The sequence below is a fragment of the Anastrepha ludens genome, chromosome 5, assembly GCF_028408465.1.
Source record: "Anastrepha ludens isolate Willacy chromosome 5, idAnaLude1.1, whole genome shotgun sequence".
In the NCBI taxonomy this organism is placed as follows: Eukaryota; Metazoa; Arthropoda; class Insecta; order Diptera; family Tephritidae; genus Anastrepha; species Anastrepha ludens.
This window is the reverse complement of record NC_071501.1, coordinates 40,938,386-40,951,141: the sequence shown is the minus strand read 5'-3', so window position 1 is coordinate 40,951,141 and position 12,756 is coordinate 40,938,386. Positions and strand designations below refer to the sequence as shown.

At 37.0% G+C, this 12,756-nt stretch overlaps 1 protein-coding gene across 1 annotated transcript in view; it reads right to left on the bottom strand.

Moving 5' to 3' along the window:
* LOC128863123 (uncharacterized) overlaps positions 1-12,756 on the bottom strand; it is a 40,805-nt gene that overhangs the window by 10,728 nt on the left and 17,321 nt on the right. The gene's annotated exons all lie outside the window — the stretch shown is intronic.

The window sequence follows — 12,756 nt, the reverse complement described above, 5'->3', positions numbered from 1 at the left end:
GGAAAATAAAAGAAAAAGGGGCGCAAGGTGCATCCCTACAATAGGAATAACTCAAACAGCAGATTATTCATTGCCACAAGGGAGTTACAAGAGGATGATTATAAATCTCAGACAGACATGTCTAAAAATGCTTTTAAGGAGATTGTAGAAATTTTGAAGCCGACTATTCAAAAAAAAATATACTAACACTGAAAATCAAAAACAAACTACAAGTCAAGGCACGTTCATTAAAGGTGGTGTCACTAGACCAACAACGATGTTTTGTACCTTTGATTGTCAAAGTAAAGTATTGGCAAAGAAGAAAACAAATCATGAATGAACTCGCACAGCGAAAAAAAAACAAATCAGCTGATTTACCGATACCACCTTTAATAGATCGCCTTGCTACAAGCGTACAGGATATTTGACGACTCTGCTGTATGATAAGCGTCATGCTGCATGCTTGCTGTGACGAGTAAGAGTAGCTGACGACTCATGAGCGGTTCTACCATATTGGATCACAAGTGTGCGACAACGAAGCGTATGTCTCGCGTAAATTTTGTCGCATATGCTACGATGACGTTACGACCCGTGCGCGGAGGCCCTGAATGGAACTCCAGCATTTTGGAGGACCAAACTTTTTGCAATCGAGATGAAAATAAACTTGTATTTGGTCCAGATGGGAGACCTTTCATATAGCCCGAGGTCAAAACGAAAAATTTGCTAGCTACTATAAAACACTACTATGATATTGAAATAGATAGTCCATAGATAGGTCATTTAGAAAATGTTTTTTAAACACTAAAAAGTATAATAAAACAGAAGGGCGACTCTATATTTCTGAAATTCCAATATACAGTATAATCTCGATAATTCGGACAATTAAATACCAGAGGTTGTCCGAAATATCGAATTTTCCGGATTATCGAGTGGGTAAAAAATTTAATAGAAATCAGTAGATCAGTAATTAAATGAAAAAAACTTTTATTTAATCTTAAATTGATTAATATTCAATGAGTTATATGTACATATATTAGTTTTTATTCGGCCGTAAAATAATTCAATATATTCGTTTGCCGCAATTTTGTTTCATTTCTCTTTCTGAAGGCAATATTTCTGAGACTCACAAGTTTTAAAATGTCTCCGGATGAAAATTCCTGTTCCTCTGCATATTTAATACAACTATCAAATGCGACAATAGCTTGAGAGTGCGAAATTTTAGGATCTTGACTTTCATTTTCGTCAAGACTGCTGTTCTCGTTATCTTCTTCCTCAATCTCGTTGATATCGAAATCAGTGTCGTCATTCAACCACTCAGTAATCTCGTTATCATTATATATATTACATCAGGGGATATTTCAACAAGAAGATCAATTATTATAGTTGAGCTGCTGGGCCGTAGCATCGCAAGAGACAAATCATCATCTGAGTCCGATTCTTCGTCATAAAGAATTTTGTTAAAACATTTTCTGAGCACGCGTTCATCCACATTTTTCCAAGCATTAGACGATAAAAAAGCCACATCTTTTAATGTAAAGTTTTTTAAAGATTCCGGGAGATTGCTCGTTAGGCTGGACAAAAGTAGAGACAAAAAACTCTTCCGATAGTTTGTCTTTAAAATTCGGATAGCATTTTGGTCCATTGGCTGTATAAGAGCCGTGCAGTTTGGTGGCAAAAACATAACATATATGTCCTTATCGACATCCGACAGTGATTGGGGATGGCAAGTTGCATTGTCTAGCAGTAAAATGGCTTTGGCTGGTAAATTCTTTTGCTTTAAGTAACGCTTTACTTCTTTAACGAATGAGTTTTCCAACCAATTTTTAAAGATTTACTCTTTTGGTATAGGAGTACCCAAGCGGAAGGTTTACTTTTTTAAACGCTCTGAGGTTTTTGGCTTTCCCTATCATGAACAATGGAAGTTTATGTTCTCCGGTGGCATTACAGCAAACTAGAAGTGTTACTCTTTCTTTTCCAATTTTGCGCCGTTTCTGCGTTTTTTCTGGAAGTTTTCTCCAAAACAAAGCAGTCTCATCTGCATTATAAACCTGATCATACGTAATGCCCATTTCTGCAATTTTCTTTCGCAATTTTTCAATAAAGGGTTGCACAGCAGTAGAATCATTGGAAAGTTTTTCGCCAGATATTTTTAAGAATTTAATTCCATATCGGGAGCGAAAATTACTAAACCAACCATTACTAGCCACAAATTCCACACTTTGTCCGTAAATTTGGGAACAGAATTGTTTGGCCTTTCTTTGATGATTTCCGAGGAAATCGGTGCATTGTTTCGTCTTGCGTTTACAAACCATTTATACAAGTGGTCTTCCATCTTTTCAAACTCCGCAGGTCGCATAGTGTTACGCTTTCCAAGGCCACATTATGTTCTAGCAATGTAACTGCAAAATATAATCAAAGGAGTGTAAACTCTTCTTACAAAATGTTTTCGTTTTTTACCTATCAATCTTTAATCCAATTGATTTTATGTCCGAAATTGTAGATTTACCTACATTGTATTGCGCAGCTAGCTGTCGAATTGACTGTCCTTCACTTAGTTTCTTAAGAACTTCTTTTTTCTGGTCTATCGTTAAAAACGTATGTTTTTTCTTAGCTGCTGGTGCCACAGTTAAATTTATACAGCCCACAGTTAAAGAAATTATGGAGTTAATGTTTGAAATTAGCTACTGAACTACACGTTACGCAAATATGCTTATGAATATGAACTAGGAGGCTGACGAGCACTTAAACGCACTATTCACGCAAAGTAGTTAGCAGGGGAGTCCCTTTTATAAAATAAAATAAAAAATAACGGAATTCCTTTTTATTTCAGCATATTCACTGGAAAATAAAGAAGTGTCCGAATTTTAGAGGTACATGAATACGTGGTGTCCGGATTACAGAGACTTCAATAGAAAACGTTTTGGTGTCCGTATTACCGCGCTGTCCGAATTATCAAGTGTCCGAATTACCAAGATTAGACTGTATATAATTTTCATAAGGGCAAACAAGTATCAAATTATGTTATATTTTAACTTACTCCTTAAAGACTTTAAATATTCAGCTCTCTCGAACGGCAATTAAGACCGCATCATTCCACAAACCAACTTTACAAAGGGGTAAGAAATAATTATAAACTAAGGAGAATGCACGAAAGGACTGCAATTAAATTTTCAAAGCTACGACAGATGTAAAATAAATGTAAAACTCTTTTGATTATAGCAGTAATGGTTTCGATAACAAATTCTCGACATTAGAGAGACAGCCTAACATAACCAAAAAAAAAATTCTTTGAAACCCTTCTTCATTCAAAGAAGTTCTGTTTATATGTGGGCGCGCTTTGTGATCTGGTATAATTTTTTCGTGCATTATGGATCTTGGCGTAGGACATTAAATATCAGCACGTTTTTTTTCTATAAACACCATTTAACATATGTTGAGGTCAAGCGCCATCGCAGCATTGCATAAAGATAGGAAAATACGTGCTAAGGATATATCGCTCACTCTATAAGTACTTGCGTTTCGTCTCTCCGGAGACTGAAGACGCATGGAAGTAAAAAAATAGGCTTTATACGAGGCTCGTAAGAAAAACTGCAGTATAAACGTTTGTAACCCTGCTGCAAAAGCTGAGCTGATGATTTTATGATGTTCGAAACTTATTTTCCATAGATAGGTAAATAAAAATAATGGAGCTCTCTATAAATATTTTCCTTCATAATTTCGATATGAACGGCAATTTACTATTGAAAATGTCAAAGCAAATTGAGAAAAGAATTAAGCAATCGCGTAAGCAAATTTTTTTGTATACCAATTTAAAGGACTTTGCGCGCATCCATGGCCTAATTTTTGACAGTTAAAGCGCTGTTCTTTCCCCAAAGTTGCCAGAATTTCAAATCGAACGTGATACTTCAATCAATCGTGCAACATACCGATTGTGATTGCAACTCGAACAAGCGCATAATTTCACAAACAGGGAACCACTGCGATTTGGTTGTTTGGCGAAGCTCCTCCTCCTATTTGTGTTGTGCGTCTTGATGTTGTTTTGCAAATGGAGGGACCTACAGTTTTAAGCCGATTCCGAATGGCAAATGGTTTTTTTTTTATGAAAAGCTTTTTCGTGGCAGAAATACTCTCGGAGATTTGTCATTGCCTGCCGAGGAGCCACCGGAATGTAAGGGTATAAATAAAGAACTTTGTTAATTTCTGTGAATATTTGTGAGAAAAACTTGTATCAAATTTTAGTTTTTGTAGCGTATTTTGAAAACTAGTATCCCATTTTTTGTTATTCTTGCAAACATAAACAAATGTTATGAGCTAAAATTAATGTGATTAAAACTTATCTCCCTTATTTTGCTCTTTTATCAATAACAGTGCTGGATTTTTAAACAATCCTTTCTTGTTTGTTACTTGGACGCTTTAAAATGTTCGGTTCGGCTTCGGTTAGGCTCCGGCTTCGGCTAAATTTGGCCGAAGTGCGATTCGGTTCTATTCGTTTCGACCTTAAAGATTGATACTCGGTCGTTCTATGGTTTTTAGAAATAACTCGAGCGCCACCTGGTGGGATATATCTTTAAAACGAACCTTGTCCTTGTAACCAAAAATACAATAAAGAAAGAATGAGCCAAATCGGCTAATCCATGACTGACTTTTTATTTTTCTCGAAAAAAATTGAATTATTCATCAATATTTGTCTCCTTCAAAGTGAACCCCACAGCGCTTTTTCAAACCCTTGAACTACCTCCAATCAAAAAGCGCTTGATATGTCTTTGTAATGTAGACTTTATCTCCATAATTTTGGTAAATCTCCGTCCTTTCATAGGTATTTACTGTTTTGAGAAAAAGAAAAAGTCGCAAGGGGCCAAGAGCGGAGAGTACCATGACTTGTTGTTACGGTGTTATTTTTGGCAAAAAAAAATCAATTTTTTTATACATTTTTCAATAGCGGAAAATGGCCCACCTTATAAAATCAAATCTAATATTTGAATCTGTCAAAAATAAATTAAGGGGTCCCGGAGGTCTAGAATTCTCAAAAAATCGATTTTTTTTTTGATATTTCAAAAGTAAAGACTTTTAAGAATATACTGCCAAATTTTTGGAAGGATATTCCCAGTATTTTCAATTCTACACCCGTTTCAGTAGGTAGAGTGAGATTCGTCACGCGGCCACTCCACATTTATCTCAAAACTAATATACTTTTTGTCACAAAAAAACTCTATTCAACCGAATCGTCTGAAATTTTAATATGTTTTTCACAACGTCAATGGCTATCGCCCGTACTAGAATCATATTATCGTTTAAATTATTCCGTATTTTTTTGATTAAAAAACTGAAAAATAAAAACCCGATTTCTAGAGTGTCTAATTCAAAACCGCGCCATTTTGAGACATTTTTTTTTTATTCAGATAAATATAATAAAAAAACGCCGTCCAGGCCCAATTTTTCGGGAGGGTCAGCTTCAGCTCTATTTTTAAAATTATTAAAATAAAAAAAATCATTTTCATTTTTGTGTGTAAAAGAAGTTAAATTAAAAATCCTAAAAAAATTAAATATCGTTTTTCATTTTTCTTATTGTAAAAAAAAAATCCTGAAAAAACCTAGACCACCAGGACCCCTCAAATATGCCATATAGTCGAAACTGGAAACATAAGTTCAGCTCTTGTATATAAACACAACAATATCGAAAATCGAATGTACGCTGCTGGAAAAATTTTAAAAGTCATCTTACTTTTTGAACACACCTCGTACAGTAGCGATTTTTTAATTCGTTTATTTATACGCATTTTTAATTCGCAGGTATCGGGTTATAGCAAACTAAAGGGCAAGTACTTAATGACCTTGTGAGAAACTAACATTTGTAATAAATTCTTAATTGCTGCAAATCTATAGAGATTTGTTGCTGCTATTTTTTTTTTTATTGTTCGTTTCATATTTTGTTCGTGATACGGATACATGAAAGCTCAATACGGCTTTTCCTCATCACCTTGGTGAAATATACTTAATTGCAAACTGTTGTAAATATTTTCTTACACATGCACTTGCATACTCGTGCATATACAGTTACATAGTTGTTTAGTTGGTAACGAAAAATTTGTTCAGCTTGACTTGCCAGCGCAATGCTGAATTAACCTAAAAACGAAATATTGCATGAAAGTTTCGTTGTATTAACTCTTTTAACTCTCGTTTGCGCTTCATACAATTTTAAATGGAAAGTACATAAATGCGGGTTTCTTTCTTTTTTGCTACAAAAAAAGAACAAAAAAAATATTTCCACCGCAATGAACATAGGAAATCAATATCAACTGCGCTACACAAATCACTTACAAAAATAATAAAGATGATGGTTCAATTGGCAAATCTTAAGCAAACTTTACGTTGTTGAACAATTAGTTAAATAGGAAATTTAGTGGTGAGGCTTAAACAACTTTTTCAGAATATTTTGAAAATATAGACTACTATTGCCGAGGGTACTCGTATACGAGGTATACGAAGTTATACTCTATGATCAAAAAGTACCGGAGATGTTTAATTTAAACGAACCGCGCACATGGGAACCGGTCCATATTTTTTTCTTATGTTGGTAGGACTGTAAGGCACACATGTGTCACTTTTTAGCACCATCGGATCATTAGTGTCAGCCTGGCCTGGCCGGCCGAAAATGTAGGCAAACTATTCTTGGATTTTGCATGATGATAACGCGCCACCGCACTGAGCTCAAATTGTGCTGGATTATTTGACCAAACACCAAGTAAATACCATCGTGCAAGCACCGTATTCACCTGATATGGCCCCATGCGACTTCTTTTTGCTTCTCAAGTTGAAGTTATCACTTCGTGAAAGGAAGGAGATTTCAGTCGACAGAGGTGATCAAAGAGAATGCGTCGAAGGAGCTGAAGGCCTACCAAGGGTGCATGGAGGACTGGGTTAAACGTTGGCACATGTGTGTTGCTTCATGTGGGCCATATTTTGTAGGAGATAAAATAAATTTGCCTAAAATTTAACTCTGTTTTGTTTTATTTAAACATTCCCGGTACTTTCAGATCATAGGGTATATATTATTAAAATGTTGGGTTCGGGAAAGAATTCATAGTTTTTATATTTTCTTTTATTTTACAAGATTTGTTTGCGGTTTGGCAAAAGGTAAATATTCATTCAATAGAACTCTTTCTGCTCTACAAAACTATGTTAATTGTATTTTCGAGTTATTTAATTTTTTATTATTTTTGAGGCTTAGAAATGGAATACCCAGGAGGCAAAAATCAACATTTTCAACACTTGCGCTTCTCTGCTTTTCATCGCGGTAAAAAAGCTGCCGAAGCAACCCGGGACACATGCGACGTGTATGTATTATGTATTATCACCTATGCATCAACGCACTGTGCCAATCTGTTGCACCGGAGCTTTCCCGACTACTTCAGGCCCGTCATAAGACGTTCTGGTTAGTCTACAACCACTTGATGTTTTCATTTAAGGAGAGACCTTGAAGGCCATCTGCAGGCCGAAACACACTGGGAATTGGTACGGTCCCTTTCCGGAATTGAATAACGGAAAAGGCATGGACCTTAATCCAATTATCCTCTCCATGCCCCTTGACTCCATGTCGTCAAGAGTCGTACTTGAAAAGAAATACAATGTGGTGCAGCCAGAGGCTCCATTGTGGTCAAACTCTAAAAATGAGCCCGACAAACACTGTTTTCGCATTTTCATGGATTGCTCTAGGACCGAGCACGGTTCCGGCTTTGGGGTCTACGTAGAAGCAAAGCTGCGCTCATGGCCCTAGACAGCGCTCCAACGACTTCAAGGGTAGTTGAGTCCTGTGAATCCAGGCTTAACTATATCGGTAGGCATAATATCCTGATGCTAACATGGTTCCCGGGATCCGTGGTTAACGCGGGTAACGAAATCTCTAACTCTTTAGGTAGGATGGGCTCTAAGGCCAACTTCTTTGGCCCGGACCCCGTTCTGCCACTCCCTTTTGCAGCCAACAAAGCCACGGTTAGCAAACGGGTTACTTTAACCCACAAGTGATCTTGGCAGGCTAAGAGAGGCTGCATATGGACAAAACTGATGTTACCCGACATGTCCGACCAACTGTCGCAGATCCTCCAGTCATTAAGCAGAAGAGACTGTAGGCAGCTGGTTGGACTGATGGTGGACCACTTTCTTTGGGTGATGCATATGGAAAAGGTAGACATCTCAGACAGTGCACTCCGCCCCGCATGTGGAGAGAAGGATGCGACAACGGACCACTTTCTGTGCGTCTGCCGGCCTTCGCTCGAATCAGGCTTGAGGTCATTGGCACTGATGTGTTAAGAAGCAACCACTTTGATTCTTTGGCACCACAAGATCTACTCAGATTTCTTCAGAGGACGGGTAGATTTAAAGAAAAACCTACAAAAAAAGTCATAGCCTGTCAGCCACCTAACTAGCAGCAATATTCTGTTGTACTAACTCCATCCCTAGCGCTAGACGTTTTTCTCGATTCAATCACTTTTGGTTCTACACTGGTTAGTACTTCTCCTTGGAAGTTCAATCACATTAAACAAAGATGTTGTGTTGAAATGTGCATTGGCTCACCCTAATATCTAAATTATTATTACTTTTTCATTATTTTTTAAAACATTTTTACTGCTTGAATATATTTAAAGCAGTTCGTGGTTTCTTTCGCTTTTTTATTTTGTTTCGTTGAATTGCATTGCTTTTGCTCTTATAATTATTTAATTTTTTTTAACATGCACACTTATTCGTTGTGCCATTTTTTTCTTTGTTTTTTTTTTTTTTGCACTTATACTCTGTTTTTGTATTTAATACCTTCTCAGACCAATTATCCGCTGCTGTGTTATTTACAATGGATGTGAATAATTCAACTGTGTCAACACTTTCATTTTCGTCATAACACAAAGTGTACAAATCGAATACAAATCGTGAATCCTTTTTGTAATGTCGCCGCTTTTGTGGCACTGGTAGTGAATTGAAAGCATTGTCGACTTCAACATCCATGATTAAGTGTGTAAAAGCAAGGGTTTCCACGATAAACAATCTTTTTTTTGAACTTTTACTGTTACTGTTATTTTTGTTTTTGCTTACTTGGCAAATGAATATTTAACTTTCGCTTATTTGCTGCACTTTTGCAATTTGTTTCAAACTTTTGAGTTAATGCTAAAATTTGTGTAGTTTAAAATTTTTTTTTTTTTGCAATAGCAAGATAATAATTTCTTGAAGCACTACCACTGTTACCACGAGTATATTTAGTTATGATTCACGCGATCCTCATAGCCAAACTGTCTAACCATTACTTAGAGCATCCAAATCGCGCACAAAACGACAGACCGACCGACTTGCGTTCTAAGTCAATATTTTGAACTCATAGTTAACAACGAGTTCAGGTTGCAAAAGTTGAGTTATGCCACAGCCATGTCAGGCCAGAGTCAACGACGGAGTTAGAGAGAGCAACTGTTTCAGCTGTAACTTTAGCACAAGCAACAGAGCAATCGAAACAGCAACTGAAGTAGTCGTTCGAGCAATAATTTTAGCTTAATTTTATATTTTTGTATATTTTTATATTTGTGTGTTTGTCTGTTGTTGCAGTGAATCGTTGCGAATGGTTTAGTTGATTGTTTACTTCCACTGACTGGTTGGGTGGTTGACTAACTGTCTGACTACTGACTGAGTGCCAGTTTGTCTGATCTGCTGGCTAGTCGACATATTGGCTTTGTGACGTTCAACCATGCAGCAGCCCACTGAATGAAAACAAATCATGTGCACAAGCCAATGGAAGAAATGAACAGGTAAGACAATATCAAAAAAATTGAAATTATATGTGCATGCCTGTGTAAATGTATGTATGTAAATGCATTGGCAGAAATGAACGATGGCTAACTAAATTTATTAAGAGCGTAAGGTATAAGTTTTTATTCAACTATGTATCTAAGAGAGAGAGTGCAAAATACTATCTAAGTGTTTTTTTTTTAACCTAAGTACTTGTTCACTTACGAACAGTTTGTGAAATTCGTGCAACTCCTGCTAGCTTTAAACTTGCTAAACTATATCGGTAACTAACTCTTCCTTTCATAAGCCACGCAACTATAGAACAAAAGATCCCAAGCCTTTTCCACGCCTTTTAACTCAGCAGAAGAGGAGTCTGAAAGAGATTGATGAATGGTGTTTACAGGGTTTTGCTGGGTTTGACAGTATTTGTCTTGTTCAAGCGGAAGAGGAATTTGCTGGGTCTCAACCTTCCAGTCCTTAGAGATGTAAACCTAGCTTTTTTCACGGAAGTGAAATACCTGGGCTGTAGCTGAATGGGTAGGTGCGTGACTACCATTCCGAAGTACCCAGGTTCGAATATATATATATATATATATATATATATATATATATATATATATATAATATATATATATATATATATATATATATATATATATATATAATATATATATATATATATATATATATATATATATACATATATATATATATGTATATATAATTTTCACGTACACCCTTTTTTGGGTATTTGTCCGAGCTCCTCCTCCTATTTGTGGCGTGTGTTTTAATTTTGTTCCACAAATGGGTGAACCTACAGTTCAAGCCGACTCTGAACGGCAGATATTTTTTATGAGCAGTTTTTTCATGGCAGAAATACACTCGGAAGTTTGCCATTGCCCGAGATTCTAACCTACGTTCTCTCTGAATTCCGAAAGGTAATCTCGCACCAACCTATTCGGCTACGGCGGCCGCGAATATCTGTAGGTTGAAGCTGAAGAGTAATACACATGTTAAGTTGAAGGTAAATCGAGCCTGTAAATTTTGGGATAATGTTGGAGAACCTTTAATAAGATATAGTCAAAATTGTGGTTTCTGGGTCAAACGTGCTACAAAAGAGTGTAACAACAGGCATTACCGCTGCCATGAGCACTACTTCAGGATCAGCCATTAATATTTTCTTGGATTTTATACCTTTGGGCATAGCGATGCAAAAAGAGGCAATGAAAACGAGTTGTCGACTGCATTCTATAAATCGTGGCACGACTCGGGATCCGAACACAGGAAGAGGTTTAATAGATTTTCAGAGCACCTAATCTCAAACGGATTCCAGGAGTCTATCTTGAACAAAAGTATGTCGTTTGCTTTCTACAAGGAATGGAGAGCTCTAGACACTCGGGAATCTCGGTAAGAACTTTTTACGTCGACCGCTCCAAGACTGAAAATGGTACTGGAGTGGGATGGCATCTATATAGACAGTAACTTCAGATGCTTTGCTGTTTTAGATATGATGGCAAGAGTCTTTCAATTGGAACTCTTTGCCATACATAAAGAAGCAGACTAGATAATTGGCGAAAGATGGCGATGATCTGTAGTCAGAACCAAGCTACTCTAAAGGCCTTAGAAACCGCTCGCATTTCTTCAAAAATAGTTTAAGGATGTAAGTTGAGGCTAAACTCCGCTGGGAAGGGGAATGAGCTTGAACTTGTGTGAGTCCAAGCCAATAAACTGGCTGATGAATTGACGAACTGCGGTTCTTTGGGACGTCCAATTCGATTGGGACCAATTTTCTGGCCAAGCTTAGTAGAAACAGTTAGGTACATAAAGCTTTCAATAGTAAGACTCATGAGGACCATTGTAGTGCTGATGCCTGCAAAACAACCAAGTGTTTCCTGAAAAGGCCTTACAGGGTGATAACTAATTCCTTCTTAGACAGAGGAGGGAATTGCGAGCCATTATAGGACTCATTACATATCATCATAGGTATCATCGATGATCCACTGTCTACATCTTGCTTGGAGGGTAAGGGTATTACCGAGCATTTTGCTAGCGACTGTCCGAGTTTCCCTATACTTAGACGGTACATTTTTAGTTGGTTGTATTGAAAATGGACGAGCTATATTCCTTTTCCTTCGACAAACTGCTAAGGTCCTTATAAAAATCTGGGAAGTTTACAGAACAGTAATGAAACACATCCCGCCATCCTCTATACTTTAAATCCTCCCCCTTTGGCCTTAAGTGTAACAAGTAATATTGCTTGAGTGCTTGGATAATCTCCATTCCATTCCATAGCGCAACTTTAGAACTATGATATTTCCAACTTAAAATTTGTACAATAATAATAATACAATAATTGTAGCTGAGGCCACTACGTAAGTATTCGTAAGTTAAATTTAAATTTTTTAATTAAAAGTAGTCCACGTGCTCTATGGTTGTAACTTGGACAGCACTGTAACCAACCAACCAACCGACCTATCTACCAACGAGATCGCGTTACCTTTCGGTCTAGGGTGGTGGCTGATCTGAGCAAGATTTTCAATGTCTTTTCTGTAGCCACACCAATCCACATGTAACAGTCAAAAAAGTAATAGGAAATTCATTCTCCCGGATAATGCACCCTAACCCCAAACGAGGCATGGGAAAGTAACCCAAATTACTTTGTCCATATTCGGTTCTGCATTCCCGTTTCTCACTGTATCTTTGAAAAGTTTTTTCAAGGATTATTTGAGACACATCCGTTTTCTTTACACAACTTTTACCACAGTGGTTGGCTAACGTGAGTCTTTCAAAGTCTAAACTTCAGAATGTTTCGAGATTTATCGTTACCCATTTTTGGCTAACTTATAGACAACTTTGTTTCCGGGGATGTTACAAGAAGTAAATCTACCGTGAGCTGATTGTTTTTCTAGCTCTTTTATTTGCTTCAGCGGCCGCCGTATCCGGATGGGTTGGTGCGTGACTACTATTCGGAATTCAGAGAGCGTAGGTTCGAATCTCGTTGAAACACCAAAATTA